Genomic DNA, 15039 nt, shown 5'->3' on the forward strand with positions numbered 1-15039 from the left:
TATATAGACAATGTTTTAGATCTTTGAGTTCATCTCATGAAAAATGGGAGCAAAAACAAAAGTGTTGCATTTATATTTTTGTTTAGTGTAGCTGAACTGAGAAGCTACGGTCTGTCAGGTAGGACCTGAACCATGCAAGGGCAGAGCCTGTGATGCCAGTGGACTGTTCAAGCCGTGACAACAGGATGCTATGGTCCACAGTGTCAAAGGCAGCTGTCAGGTCTATCAGCACCAAGGCAGCTGGGCTACCTGAGTCCGCGGCTAGGAGCAGATCATTACAAACTCTTAAAAGGGCTGTTTCAGTACTGTGCATGTGTAACCCCCGGTGTAGTGTCCCCTCGGCAACAGACCACTCAGAGCTGGTGAATACTTTGGTTTATTTCACTGCGTTTCTGCGTTTGAATGGACACATAAAAAGGACACGTTTCTCAAAAGATCCTCAGAATCCTGAGAATCTCCCACAATCCATCAATGATCGTATAGTGGTAGTAAACAATGTGAAACATTAAACATAAACAAACTGGTGTACAAAATTCACATACCTGCGTTTGAATGGACACATAAAAAGGACACGTTCTGTAGGAGAGATAGCACCACGCTCACGTTAGCTTATTAGCTCAGATTAGCTATTGGTGATCACATTAATAAATCATATAAAACAAATAGCCAATCACACAAAAAACATGTTGCTGTGAGCATTAAACGACTAACATTAAACAAAACAACACAACAGAACGTTATTGTCCTAATAAAATAATAATATACATTTTGTCCACCGACATAATACAATAGAACCTTACTCTCAAAAGATCCTCACGCGGTATGAGAATCTCCCACAATCCATTGCGGTAACAAAGCTACAGTAATGCAGGCACGCATTTGTAACACCAGATGGCGTGATTCTCCAATTTAACCCGGATTTTACACCAACCTTTATAACTCTGTTACACATGGGTTTGAAGCCAGACTGAAACTTTTCGTGGATGCCATGCATGGTTAAAAAAGACTGCAGCTGGGCGTAGACTACTCGCTCCAGGGCTTTAGATAAAAAAGGTAGGTGTGAGATGGGCCTAAAATGTGCGAGAATGGAGGGGTCGAGATTTTCTTTTAAAGTAGTGGCTGGACCACGGAATGTTTGAGGGCGGCTGGGACACATCCTGAGCTACTGTAAGAGAGGTGTTTATTAGTAATAAAACACTTGCTCCAACTGATTTGAAAACATCCCTGAGAAGGCGAGAGGGAATGCTGTCTGAGCTGCAGTTTGTCGGCCGCAGGTGCTTGACTACATCCGAGAGAGAAGAGAGGGATACAGGCTCAAAGTGGTCGAGGACAGCAGGGCACAGGAAAGGAGCAGGATCTGGGGTAGCACTAGTGTGGGCTAGCCTAAGAGCAGATACTTTTTCAATAAAAAATGTAAAAAACTTATCACAGAGAGTAGTCGATGGCACAATTGGAGAAACATCACAGGGGTTAATGATCGAGTTGAGGACATTAAAAAGAACCTGAGGTTTATGGCTGTTTTTGGAGATTAACAGAGAAATGTGCTCTGTTTTTGCTGCTTTGACTGCCGTCTGGTAGTCGGAAAGGCAAGCACGAAGGATTTCTAGGGAGACATGGAGTTTATCCTTTCTCCATTTTCTCTCTGCGCGCCTGCAGCTGCGTCTGATAGCATGAGTGCAGTCATTGAGCCACGGCTCTGAGAGAACTTTGGTGCATCTAAGCGTAAAAAAGGAGCAACAGAATCCAATATTAGGGTACATTTCGAGTCAAACATGGAGATCAGCACTAAAAGCACAGTTCACCTCTAATTTACAGATCAGGGAAGCATTAATGGTTTTGACTGGCACTAACGGTCGGGGAGTGAAGATCAGTTGAGCGTTTCTGTGACTCCGCCCAGCGGCTGCTCTTCTGAGAGGAACTGCTCTGACAGCTCTGTCTGTTGGGAAATGCACTAAAAATCCTTCTGGAGGTAAGCAACACTACACAATTTCACCAAGTCTGAGAATAAAAGCTTTCTCGAAGGTTCGTTTTGCTTTCTTACAACGTTACGTTAAAGTAACTTAACCTTACGTTTGCTAGGAGGCTAATGTTACTTCCAAGAGGAAGAGCTCTTCTTTCAAGAGCTACGTGTCTTAGCTAACAACAGTTAGTAGCTAACGTTTTCTGCAGTTTGTTTTTCCCCTGAAAAACGTGATGTAGTTATTTAAGGGTAAGTTAACTTAACGTTATCTTACAAGTTGAGAGTTAAGTTTTGTTTAAAATTGTCAATGTAATGCCATTAGAGGTTTTGTGTTAAACATGAAGTTAGCTAACTGTAGCTCACCAAAGGTTAGGTTAAATTAAAATACTGTTATGAACACTATACAATGTCTTTATTTTGGTAGATACCAGAATACATGACACAATGAATCTTTGTAATATATGTATGTTCTCTAGTTTAAATAATCATACCAGTATTTCATGTATGCTGGTCACCTGGAATCCTGGTAAGCTTCCAGCATGGTATATTTAATACTTATTACGTTTTTTAATATTCATTTTTGGTAAATTAATACAACTAATGAATATCCAGCCATTTTAAAGCACCTCGGTTAAATCCTGCAACTATTAACATATAACGTCTTTTACAAAGCAATTTTTTGGGAATATTCTACCTGAATATGATCCTATTATATAACAATTCAAATTGATTTACCATATTCATAAGGTATCAGATTATAGATGTTGTTCAGGGATGGGTTTTAAGCTACAATTCTATTGTATTATTATACGTAGAGGTTATAATTCTAACATTGATATAATTTATTAATGGAAATGTGTTTCAATTTTGTAATAGTATTGACAACATCAGTCTAAGTATGAATGTGTTCCACACATAACATGTGATAATAAGTGTCACCAGTATCCTATAATTTTGTTCCAAAGTAATAACACATGAAAAAGTAAAAAAAAAAAAGCCAATGCACAATTTGAGATGCAGATTAATTGTATTCTACTGAAAAACTAACATGCTTAGGGAGACACCATTAGACATGAGGTGCCTCAGAAACAAGAATTCATTCCATGAGCTTCACTCCTCATCATGTCCTTTCTGAAATAAGAGAGAAACATTCAACAATGAGTTTGATTCAAAAGGTCAATGGGATTTAAAGGTACATTTTGTAATCAATTGTAAATGTGCAATGCTCAGAGATGTTGTAGCAACAGAGATTTAAGAACTGTAACATGCAAATGAATTACCACATTGTGTGTGCCCAATATAAAAAAGGGTCAAATTAATGACAATGACTGACCTTTGACCCCACATCACAACTCTTGGCACGTAGCTTGTTGACCTGAGACTCGTCAGCTCTCTCTTCAGCTTTATCAAGCTCATGTTGAAATTTACGAAACTTGCCAAGATTAGTGTTGGACTACTCCTCCTGAAGGGCAACCACAAGATCATCATCATTGCCTCAATTTGTGACATATTTCAAAGCTCTATACTCTATTGAAATGAAAATGAACTATGTTAATATGAACACCCTCTTGCCTTTGAACTTGGACAGCGTCATTATGAAATTACAAGTCCCCTGAAATAAATAAATGTGTCATTATGAAATACAAGTCCCCTGAAATAAATAAATGTGTCATTATGAAATACAAGTCCCCTGAAATAAATAAATGTGTCATTACAGTGGTAGACATTAAGGGTAAAATGCAACTTGCCCTCCGGGCCGGTGGAATTGTGTTATCACTGGCCTCACCATTGTAACCACTGGCCCGGAGCATTAGTCCAAAGAAATCGACTAATAATGAAGAAGATTAACACATTTGTTGCAATAGTAATGTATGCACTAACTATATTACTACTTGTACTACAACATTTGAATCATCAGTTCTTCCTCATTTTCCTCAATTGTTCATATTTGGTTTATTAAAATAATTATATTGTGGTCATTGTTAAAAAATGTCTGCTATTATTATGAGTATTATTATTTGTATAATGCGCTTTCTGCCTTCCTGTCATTAGGAGTTAAAAATGTAATGGCTATGTAATAGATTAGATTAGAACCTTCATTATCCTAAACTGCTGGGACATTTGTTTCCCTATAGCCAATACCTTTATATTCTCTACTCTTCACTTACTTGTCAGCATAGGTCGGCATTGAGCCGACAGAAGACCTTGTTTATATTGGCATCATATTGAGAGGTGCAGTGACGCGTCCTAAAACCAGGAAGTAAGCTGCTGGTTCCCTCGACAAAAAAGCAATGGAATTTCTCCACAGGGTTTTGGAAAATAGCTGGAAATAAGGTCTGTGGAAAACAAACCTGTTTGATAAATGCACGTTTTGTTCAGCCGGATAATATCCACATGTCTACCCTACTTTTATAATTTTCAAATCATAAATCGAATCGATAGATTATAAAAGGGTTTTAGGACGCGTCACTGCACCACTAGAAGCCAACTACACCGATCAAGCTGGCTGAAACTTTCTCTCCCTCTTCTTCTCATGCTCCCTGTCACTCTCCTTTGTGACTTTCTTTTATTTGAAGATAGTTTTTTGCCCGGCTACCGCTGGTATTAAAAACATTTTGGCGAATGGTTAGGTGGCGCGACAGTCTGTAGTGAAGGAGCGCGCTCCCGCAGTTTGCTTTTCACCCAACAACGACAAGCGACTCACGAAACGCTATGTTGTAGCGTTGATAAACGAAACAATTTAACTAAATTGCAAGTCAAAATACCAATACCACAGGACAATTCTTTTTTTTAAAGCAATATTTTTAGTGGCCCGAGCGGGCAAGTGGAAAGTACGTTATGCTGGCCCGGGGCGTCTAAATAATGCTTCCGGGCCAGCGGGCCATTTATAATGTCGAGCCCTGACTTTGGATAAGAACACGGGAGAGATGAGCGGAAGAGCTCTCTTTTCCTCTCTCCCTCACCCTCTCTCCCGGCCCGTCCACACAGCGGCTTTGGAAAAAGCTTGGAGGTGGGCGTGTCTGAAGAAGCTTCCAACGCCGGTGTCTGGACGGGCCGTCCCTCTCCTGACAGCCTGTCAGTATCTCATGCAGCTCACTGATCCAGTAATGAGTGACCCGACAGTGATAATAAATATATGTATAACTAGTTTAGCTAGTTCCAGAGGTAGATAAAATAGCTAAGTGTGTTAAGTCTAACTCTAGTGTGTTTTGCTCCTCTCACCAGTCCGGCGGATGGAGCTGCAGGATTTCTGCTTCACACACGTTGCATACCGCTATTTTACTGTCTTTTTCGGACACCTTAAAATACTGCCAGACCGGTGAAGCCATTGTGGCGAGCTTGTTTTAGTGTCATTTTGTAAAAGCACAGAGAAAGTGTCATGCATTTTACATCATGCGATCGGCATGTTTAGAGAGTGAGTATCGGCCGATCTCGATCATCCCTAGTTTCTAATATCATCTCCAAGCTGCTCATACTTTAACACTGCCTTAATCAGAACATACTGCTGCTGTGTTCGCTGTAACATGGTCACAGGAGAAACATGTTACATGGTGTAACATGGTTCTCCTGTGAAGGATGCAACATTGACAACTGTGACTGGAAATAAGTGAGTGCTCACCTTTTTGATGAGCTGCTGTTGGTGGGCATGTATCTTTCTCAGATCTGCGATCTCCCTCCACAGAGCTTCATTCTCCCTATACAACACAACACTTCAGTTTCATCCACGTTAAGTGCTACCACAGCTTAATTCTGATGTTAAAAAAATGACAATATTCAGAGCTGAAGCAGGAATGAGCTGCACAGAGCTTCACTCTCACCTTTTGAGTGTTGCCAGCCTGAGGTCGATGCTCTCCTGCTCGCTGTGGACACTGTGAACACTCGCCAAGATTTTGGTCAGGTCTTCCTGTCGGATCTTGTTGTCTTCTGGCCGAGTGTTGGAAACCTGTAAGACAGCAGTTATATTCAGGCATGCACCGATGCATCGGCCAATGTTCGCCATACTTACTGCCGTCAGCAAGCACATCGGTAAAAAAAGGTGACATTCGCTAATGGTTATACATTTTGCTGGGCTGTGTGTGACTTAGCACTATAGAAGAGGACTTGTCATTATCTACAGTCTGACTAAGAGTGATCTGCAGAATCTTTAATGTCATTGGTGGTGCAGTTCTCTCCCCGCTCTACGCAGACACCTGAGAACTGAGAGTCCTTTGTCCAAGGCAAACAAACAAAAACTCATTTTGTAAAAAGACATTGTTCATTTGGCTGTGTATGCATCAATTGACTGCAGTCACGTGACCTCCACCGCTGAGGGAAATATGTGTGTTGACATGAAAAGTGAGCGGGGCCTCTGTTCATCTGTATTTTCCATTCGTATAACTAAAAGCTTGTTCGCTATATTTTCGATTAAACAACTCATTAGAATGAATGTCAATGTAATGTTATTAAATGTGTCTTTAAAGGCCATGTAATACATCTAACACAGGTGTTTTTTAACATGTAGTTTAGATATCACCAGAATAAAAATAAATAAAAATGTTTAAAGTTTGGTCATAATTAAATGACATATACGTTAAAAACCGATGTTGTTTCCGAAGTTTGCCGAGTTACGCCCCCGATCACTCCCGAACGAGCGGTGACGTCACACGTGGCAAACATTGCCATTTGATCAAATCAGTCCAATGGCAAGCAAAACGCGACAACTTCAGACAGCGACGAGCGATCATTCAAGCTCAGATTCGGTGGGTTATCTGGATTCAGTTAAGAGTAGAGAGTGAACCAGCTAGCCTTTTTCACTTCAGTACGAGCCTCCTGCCCGGCAATAGAACAACGAGGCAAGAAAATTTGTGAAAGAGAAGCGGATTCCGCAGCCGGCGAGACCTCGAGTCGGCAATACTGAATGGGTAAATTCTGTTTTATTTAATTTGACCTGCCACTAAATGTCCGATCTTTAATTTGGTCATCTGTTCCTCACCACGTCGGCCAGATATTGTTTTTTTAATGTTATGTACACATATTCAGGTGTACATGTCAATGCTGTGAAAGCATCTGCCCACTGCAGTATGAAGTGTGTATGCTGCAGAGAGATCTGGAAGGTGATGGAACAAAATGACAGTTTGAAACCTCTGCCAGATAGCAGGTCTACTGGGACGGGGTAATACAGCGGAGTACCCGACGGGTGCCCGCAAAAAAGGTGATTTTGCGGGTGGAATATTCTATTTCAACGCTTTTTTCCGGTTTGCTTCTGGGTAAAACAAAGATGATGCCGGGTCCGGTTGTTGCATAAATATATTTTACTATTAGTNAAATATTTCATAACACGCTCTGAATCCGAGACACCTGACAACACACTGTTAAGCAGAAAGAGCATACTATTACGATTTATATTTATTTATTGTCTCAGTACTCGCGTACATTAAAACTAAATGTGTCCTCTGCATTTAACTCAGCGCCCGGGGGCCAAATCTAGTTCCAAATTCCGTCTATAACGTTTAACAATCTGAAGATACAAAACACATATTTCTGTTATAACAACAATACTTTTAATAACACAGCCGTAACAGTAGGCCTAACAGTCTAATACTTGTTACCGATACAGTAAACAGTATTTAAATAAATGAAGAACGAAAAAAAATGAACGAACTGTATGCCAATAATTGCCTTAGCCCCAGATGTTCCCACATTGCTCCTATTATTTTTAACTATTCGGATAAAATTGAAAAACTAATATAAAAATACAATTCGGTTGCTTGCTTGCAACTATTTTCCAAGCAAAGTAAGTGCACAATTTTATCATGTGTAACGTTACTGTTTAAACGGCGGATAAAGCAGCTTCATCATGGCAACTTGAAAACAGCTAAGCTAAGCTAGGCTACTACAGCATCCAGGTGACTTTTCAGAGTTGTTGTGGCATCGTGATAGGCCAGTTTCTTGTCGCATATTTGGCACACTGCCTTCTTCTTACCGTCGTCCAATTTTAAAATGGTCCCACACAGCTGAAGTCTTCGGCATTTTGTGTTCAGGTGTGTGAAACGAGGTGAAGCATGCCGTTTGCGTTCGTGACTGTGAGAACGCGATGTCAGGAGCACAGGCTGAGATTGTATATATTTCCGCATTTTAACAGTGCAATTCAAAAGTATAAATATAGTATAAGAATATGGCAATTCGCCTTTATTGATAGCATACATTTAGGAAAAAAGAAAATATTTTTTTGAAAAGAAATTAAAAAACGAATATCAGAATAATGAAATTGAAACCCGAATAGTTGGCCAACGAACGAATATTCGAATAGTCGAATATTCGGGTACAGCCCTAGTATGAAGTATTCAACATTTTGGTTTAGGTCTTTGCATTACATGAAATAAGCAAACAGTGGCCAAAAATATTTGTACAGTATGTGATCCTGAGATGCCATTTGTATTACAGTTCACCTGGTTTATTTACTCTATAAAGATAAAGTTGTACCATCACTGGCATAGGAATGATTGCCTGTTTCTGGCAATGATTAGAACAAATGAATAGGAAACTTTCCAACTTTTGTTTCCATAACTATGAGAAGGATTGGTTGCTACATTGCAGCAGGGATTTTTCTTAGCTTCCATGTTTTCAATTACGTATTTAAAGATTTGTATACTTTAGAAAAATGTAAAAAAAATAACAAGACAAGAATACTTGATCTTCTGTTTGCTAGAAATTGTGTTTTTAAAATCAGATTTATACTTCATACAGATGAATAACCATAATTATTTTGACCTGTACTCAACGCTTCTATCCAGGGCTACCTGTTGCAATTGCCCTTTCCTTGCCTCTGATGATATGGTATTGTTTTCTTAACCTTTCTTTATCCCTGAGCACAAAGATAACTTGTGAAATTCCTCCTGGCTGCCTTCTGGGGTTAGTTGGTTCATGGGCAGCATAGCGAAAGCTTGTGACTCTGCAAGTCAGGAAACATTTTAATTTTTTGATCAGCAGCAACAGGCGATAAGCCAATGTGCCAACATGTATGTACTCTATGTAGTGTATGTAATGCGGTATTGAAACTATATTGTTTGTATACAAGATGGAATATGAAAAAATGAGACTATTCAACATGTAACTAATTGAAGCCAGGAGCTTTGTGATACATCCAATATACTTTTTTTCGGTCTGGAAACATAAGGCTTGATCATGAAACTGACTGGTACAAATTAAATTGTGTAAACCATGCTGGCCAGTAATGCAACCAAAACCTCCGATGTCTTCCTTTCCCTCACATCACATCTTGCCAGGTTTCTCCCTGCTTGCCTTCAAACTACAACTCTCATCTCCTTTACCTATCCCTCAGTCTATTACAGGCTGTACAGTATAGCATAGAGTTGTATATTAAGGGTCCCATTCCGCTATCCACATTCCTTGTATCTTTGACTTTACTATTAGATAAGAGGATGTGTGCTGTGCCTTCCTTCACTTTAGTTTGAAATTGGAGCTTGCAGAGCTATTGATAGTATATGTTAAATGTTGTTGTGAAAGGTCACCTCTAAGGGGGTGTTGAGCTTGGTGGAGGGAAGGAGTTAGTTCATCTCTTGCCTTTTCTTCTTTGCACTTATTCAGACTGCGGACCTCTGTGTGGACTGAACTCCTGATTATGGGGCAATGACCAGGATAGGGCCAAAGACTGAAAAGGTACAGTTGGCGGTTTTATTTTATTGTCCTTTTTTTTTTAATGCAAAACCTCTATATGTTGGAATCTGCATATTTCGAAAACTGATAAGTTAATCTTGCCACGGTACTACCATTTTTATTTTCTGATAGATAAAGTGGTGTAGCTTGAATTTACTAGGTCACTGGAGGACTCTACTCTTGAATAGTTAGTGCGAATGCTGTGCCACAGCATTCCACTATAGTACTTCAAATCTTTATTCTTCCCCTTATTTCAGCCAATACTTTGGCTCTCTTTTTTTAACATTGAAGTCAATGAGAGATGAGCCAATACTTTGGCACTCCATAACTTCAGCTTATTTTCAATTACAGAAACCATTCGAATATTAAACTATTCAGCCTGTTCAGGAATCGATGGGAAACCTTCAACTTTTCAAAAATATTTCATACTTTTTTAAATATTCAGCTTTTTAAACTCTTTTTTTAACATTGAAGTCAATGGGAGATGCCTTCAAATCGTCTTTTCCTACACCTTGCGCCAAATACTACTCCTTCCACATACTTTCAGCTAGACACTTCATTCTAACTTTCAAATGATCACAAGACATTCAGCTATTCAAACTTGACTTTTCTTTTTGATATCTTTTACACTTTTTGAGATATTGAACTTAGTTTGGAGCTTGGTAGAGAGGCCTTTTTCAGATTTTAACATTAGAGTGGATGGAGCAGCTCATTAACTCTAGAGTGCTTTGATCTCAAAACAGAGTGGAGCAGTGCTTGCAATTCTCCCCCAAAAATGTTTTAAACTTGCCATAATTCCCAAACCCTACAGTCCTCAGACATATTTTTTCATGAAAAATGTAGGAAAACCTCTCCTAGGTTGGAAAATAAAAAAGAATTAAGAAGAAATATTTTTTTTAAAATGCCTCTTGAGGGCATGAAGAGACAAAAAGTCCAGCTAGCTCCCAATTGATTCCCATGTTAAATTGTTCCGGATCTTTCTTCAGAGCAGAGAGAAGTACACTTTAGAAAAAACTGCTCCCATATCCACATTTTACACACAAAACCCAAAACAAAAACATTTCAGTTCATTGGGGTTCCCTGATGCTCACGGTCTGGTAATTTTTTTATAGGAGCCATAATTTTTGAACAGGTGGCAAAATTGTTAGATATAATCCCCAATGCATTCTTATGCGACTCAGTGCTGCAGGTGGTTGTCATGGTGTTGCTGGGCAGATTGGAGCCACACACACACACACACACACACACACACGTGAGTGACATCATCCAATCAGAGCAGACACCATGGAAACCATTGATCTCTGGACACACTCACAGGTGTTATGATTGGGTGTTATGAGTAGGTGCTCAGGAACAGAAACAAACACTGACAGACTGGACTTTAACAGACTGTCTCAGCCTATTCTTTTCTGTCTGATGGAGACTTCATACTGACTTCAACAGGTTCCACATATTTTATACATTATTGGTGACGATTCACCATCAAGTTAGTTCAAAAGTTTGCAGTTCAAATATTCTGCTGCTTTCCCAAGCCTTTTTACTTTCTTTTCTCTTCTTAATACAAATTCATTCACTACTACTTACACCTGTTATTTAACTCCTTCAGCCTACTTTCAGCTGCACAAACTATTCAACTATTAACTTATTCAGCTATTTCAGGACAATGAGGCTATACATGTTGTTGTTTATACCTTTTTTAAACCTTTTCTTTTCAATATTAAGCTTCTTCACTATTTTTCCTCCTCTTCCAGTTTAACATTTCACTTTCAAGTGTTCAACAAAGTCATTGCAATGCATTTGAGCTGTAACAATTTGATTCAAATCATTTCACTTTTCTGCATTTCTCTGCTAAATTCAGCAACACACTTACTTGGTCTCTGTAGCTAAAAGCAGCTACCATTCAGCTAATAACATATTCAGCTTTTTCTGCATTTTCAGCTAAATTCAGCCACAAATGTTCACTGTGCATTTTCTAGTTAGTATTCAGTCTCTGACCTAAAATATTAAATTGCATTCTTTGAGGACCAAACATTTAGAAATAAATAAGAATCATAAGGAATACATGTATAAATTAAAAGTGTAGAAGGAGACAGTCTTATGCGTCCTATTTACAGAACACCTTTTTAACATTGACTATTAAATGTTTTTAATGCAAAGTGAAACGCCGTAGCTAAAAGTCACCAGTCCTTCTTTAATAAAGGATGTTTATCAATCGGATTTGACAAAAAATGCCACATATTTATTTTGCAGTTTATTTTGTATCTGGACAAGAAGATCCTGGTTGCATCCTCTTGTGTAACCTACCCGCTGAACCTTTTTGCCAACCAGATCTTAAAACATGGCATGATTTAAAGCAATCCCTGTATACGTTTATATTTGAAGACACAAACAGTTAATTAAAGGGTCAACCTTCTTTTTGAATCATTCTTCCTGGATCATTCTTCCTTTCCTCCAGGCATAAGGCAATTTACTGTCTCCTTTCTATTTCCCAAACAGAGGTGTGAATAAAAAAGCAAGATGAATGGCTAAATACTCTGGATCTGGCATGTTAGAATTCCTGATAAGAAAGATAAAGTTGCAAAAACAAGTGCTGAAGCTGTAGAGTGAGAGCTGCATTCAGGCAAATGATCACTCATCACAGGTCTCCAGTTAGGTACACACCCTTTCTCTCTCTATGTTTCATCATGGCATTGTTCTCTTTCCTTTGGCCTTGAGGACAAAGATAACCCTGTGAAATTCTTGTCTGGATTATTTCACACTGATTGAGAAGGGCAGAGTCTGATGTTGCGATGGACAACTTGTAACAGGTGGCTCAATATGACAATATACCTGAGTTTGTTGTAGACCAAAGGATTCATTTTTAATTTTCATTATGGTAATTATTAGATGTTGGTTGTTCAAATCCACGGTGAACATACAATTGATTTCCTTTCTTACAATAGGCCTTTACTCAGTCTTTGTTAATGGATCTTCAATTGAAAACACTAACATCGCTTTTGTGGAAGGAAAGAAAATATTGAGTTATTTTTTCCTGCTCTCATATCTGGAAGTGTAGCTAATTCTATCAAATGAGAATGATGAGTACAAAGCAATTGTTGGACTCGTTCTCCATCTCAGATGTTAAATTCCCTGAAAAATTCTTCAACTGTTCTTTGTCCCATTTCAGACTTCTATCCGCTACTTGTTGTTGCAGCACAGTTTAATAAGCAGAATCCTCTGAGGTTGTACCAATTATTGGCGGCTTATATCTATGATTGAAAGAAAAAATGTTGTAACTTTGATATGCTATTGTCGCTGTTGTCTGCTAATTTGTCTTTAAGTATTTCTTAACACCATAGATTACATGTTAATCATTGAGACAGAGGAGTCTATTGTACAATTCAAGTCAGTATCCAACACTGAGCCATTGCTTATTTAATTTGTCTGCCGTTAGCATGTGGATGACAAAGAATAACACTATGCAATTTATGTGTTAACCCTTTAATCTCTCTGCAAATATAGAAAACATTGGAGGGACGGGGCCATGTGAGATCAAGGTCAGCATTGAAGACACGTTTCAAGCTGATATTTACCCTTCACTGGAAAACCTGTGGCAGAGAAAGCTGAGCATCAGTTCCTCCTTTGTGCTGCTGCGTGATGAAGTACGGTAGGTAAGTCATAGATCCAGTTTAAAAAAGGATTTGATTATATTAATTGCACGCTACTTTAATCAAAAGTCATCACAGGTTACATAATGCATGTTATTGTAACATTAAAACATATATTGTTGACTGTTTATGGTTATCAATGAATGTGACAAATGTTAATTGAACTCATGTGCAAATCGATTAACTATGTTTCACAGTTATGCATAACATAAAACCAAACTCATATGTGTACATCAAAACCTCAGTAATGTAAAACTTGCTCTTAATCATTCATTGTTTAAACAAAAATATAAAGTACAATAACTTGAGAAGATCATATAGGTATGATGTAAAATTCCTGCAATTTTAAGAAAAAAATGACTTTTCCTGCCACTATTTCAATAGCACCAGTCTCAAATAGTCGGCCAAGTTATTGATTTAAGATTTAAAAAAGTGTTGCAATTAATTGTTTTTTTAATAGACTTTCAGGCTAATTTTGCACAAACTACTCTGTAGCATGTCACATCATGAAGGAAATCATTGTTTTGTTCTTTTTCAAATGTACTCTTCTACAGTGATGATGGGGTAAAGTCCTCTTCAGGCTTGGTTGAATCTGGCTTAATCCTAATAACATTCTGGTTTCCTTAAACCAGTGTTTAAATTGCCAAAGAAATACATTACAATACATGTTTACCTTAGGTTTATTATGGAGAAGGTAAAAAGACTTCTGAAATAACTTTTAAACCATCAGTAGATTATTTCTAGGTGTAGCTGCAATTTTCTCATTTTGGATTCTGTTTAAAGATTTGTTTACAGTTCAATTGATGTGGTAAGGAAAGGTCTTTTATATATTAAGGCACAGTATTAAACATGCTGATATTGCTCTCATATAGCCTATTGTCAACCTGATGTATACATCTGAGCCAATACTATTGTAGGCCCAAGACTGGAAAAAAGCAACAAAACACTTTAAAAGTACGATAATCCCACAAACAAGTAACAGAGCTATTAGGATTAATTGGTGTCAGTAAAAACAATAAATCAAATTTTAGTTATAAAGATTGATAAAAACATCTTGGCATCAATAAAACAGTCAGAAAACAGTTCAGAGTGTCAGCACAAGGTGGCAGGAGCGAGCTGCTTATAAGTAACCCTCGTCACTTGTAACCCTCCACAGGAAGTGAACACATGAGTGTGCAAGATATTGATTGGTTTTCTAATAATCTTCATCTACTGAAATCCATTTACCAGTAATGTGATAGTATCCATTGTGATGTGGTGATAGCCGGTCAGTTTAACATATTAAACTGCATGTTAGGTCTCCTTACTGCTCCAGACCTTTAGGTGGGGTAGGTCATTTTGGAGAAACCAGCTCGAGTGCGCTAGAATTTGAAATTACACAGCCGGAAAAAATCTGCCACTTCCTTACAGAGCCCCTCCTCCAACACACACGAACATGACCAATCAGGGCACGAGATAAGTTTGTGCACAGATGGAAGGCTGACAGGCAGGTAGGCCACCCAGTTATTTTAGCCGGGCCGGCTAAAATGATTGGTCGTGCTTTTTACAGCGCTACGGCTTCCAGAGATGACATTTTTTAATGGATTTTTTGTCAAAGCACTTAAGATATTCATTGCTATCGGGATGTTAACAGCATTCCATGGAATATAACAAAAAGTGTATCTCGAGCCGGTTCCTCAAACTTACCTACCCCACCTTTAATGTACAAAGTTCACCTAATTGAAATAAATGAGGACTCTGTTCGTTCATTTGATTGCACTTTTTTTTATTCTACAG

The 15039-nt window shown here is 38.4% G+C and overlaps 2 long non-coding RNA genes across 2 annotated transcripts; both read right to left on the reverse strand.

Annotated features, from left to right (window-relative positions):
- Positions 1-314: 314 nt before the first annotated feature.
- On the reverse strand, positions 315-936 carry LOC104942659 (uncharacterized). Its single transcript, XR_798037.1, has 3 exons — positions 539-936; positions 424-427; positions 315-392 (listed from the first exon to the last, which is right to left on the reverse strand). It is a non-coding gene; the product is annotated as an uncharacterized lncRNA (long non-coding RNA).
- Positions 937-5617: 4681 nt separating this feature from the next.
- LOC104942660 (uncharacterized) lies at positions 5618-5900 on the reverse strand. Its single transcript, XR_798038.1, has 2 exons — positions 5779-5900; positions 5618-5655 (listed from the first exon to the last, which is right to left on the reverse strand). It is a non-coding gene; the product is annotated as an uncharacterized lncRNA (long non-coding RNA).
- Between the last annotated feature and the right edge of the window lie 9139 nt (positions 5901-15039).

The sequence above is a fragment of the Notothenia coriiceps genome, unplaced genomic scaffold (assembly GCF_000735185.1).
Source record: "Notothenia coriiceps isolate Sejong01 unplaced genomic scaffold, NC01 NC01_scaffold00004877, whole genome shotgun sequence".
Taxonomy (NCBI): Eukaryota; Metazoa; Chordata; class Actinopteri; order Perciformes; family Nototheniidae; genus Notothenia; species Notothenia coriiceps.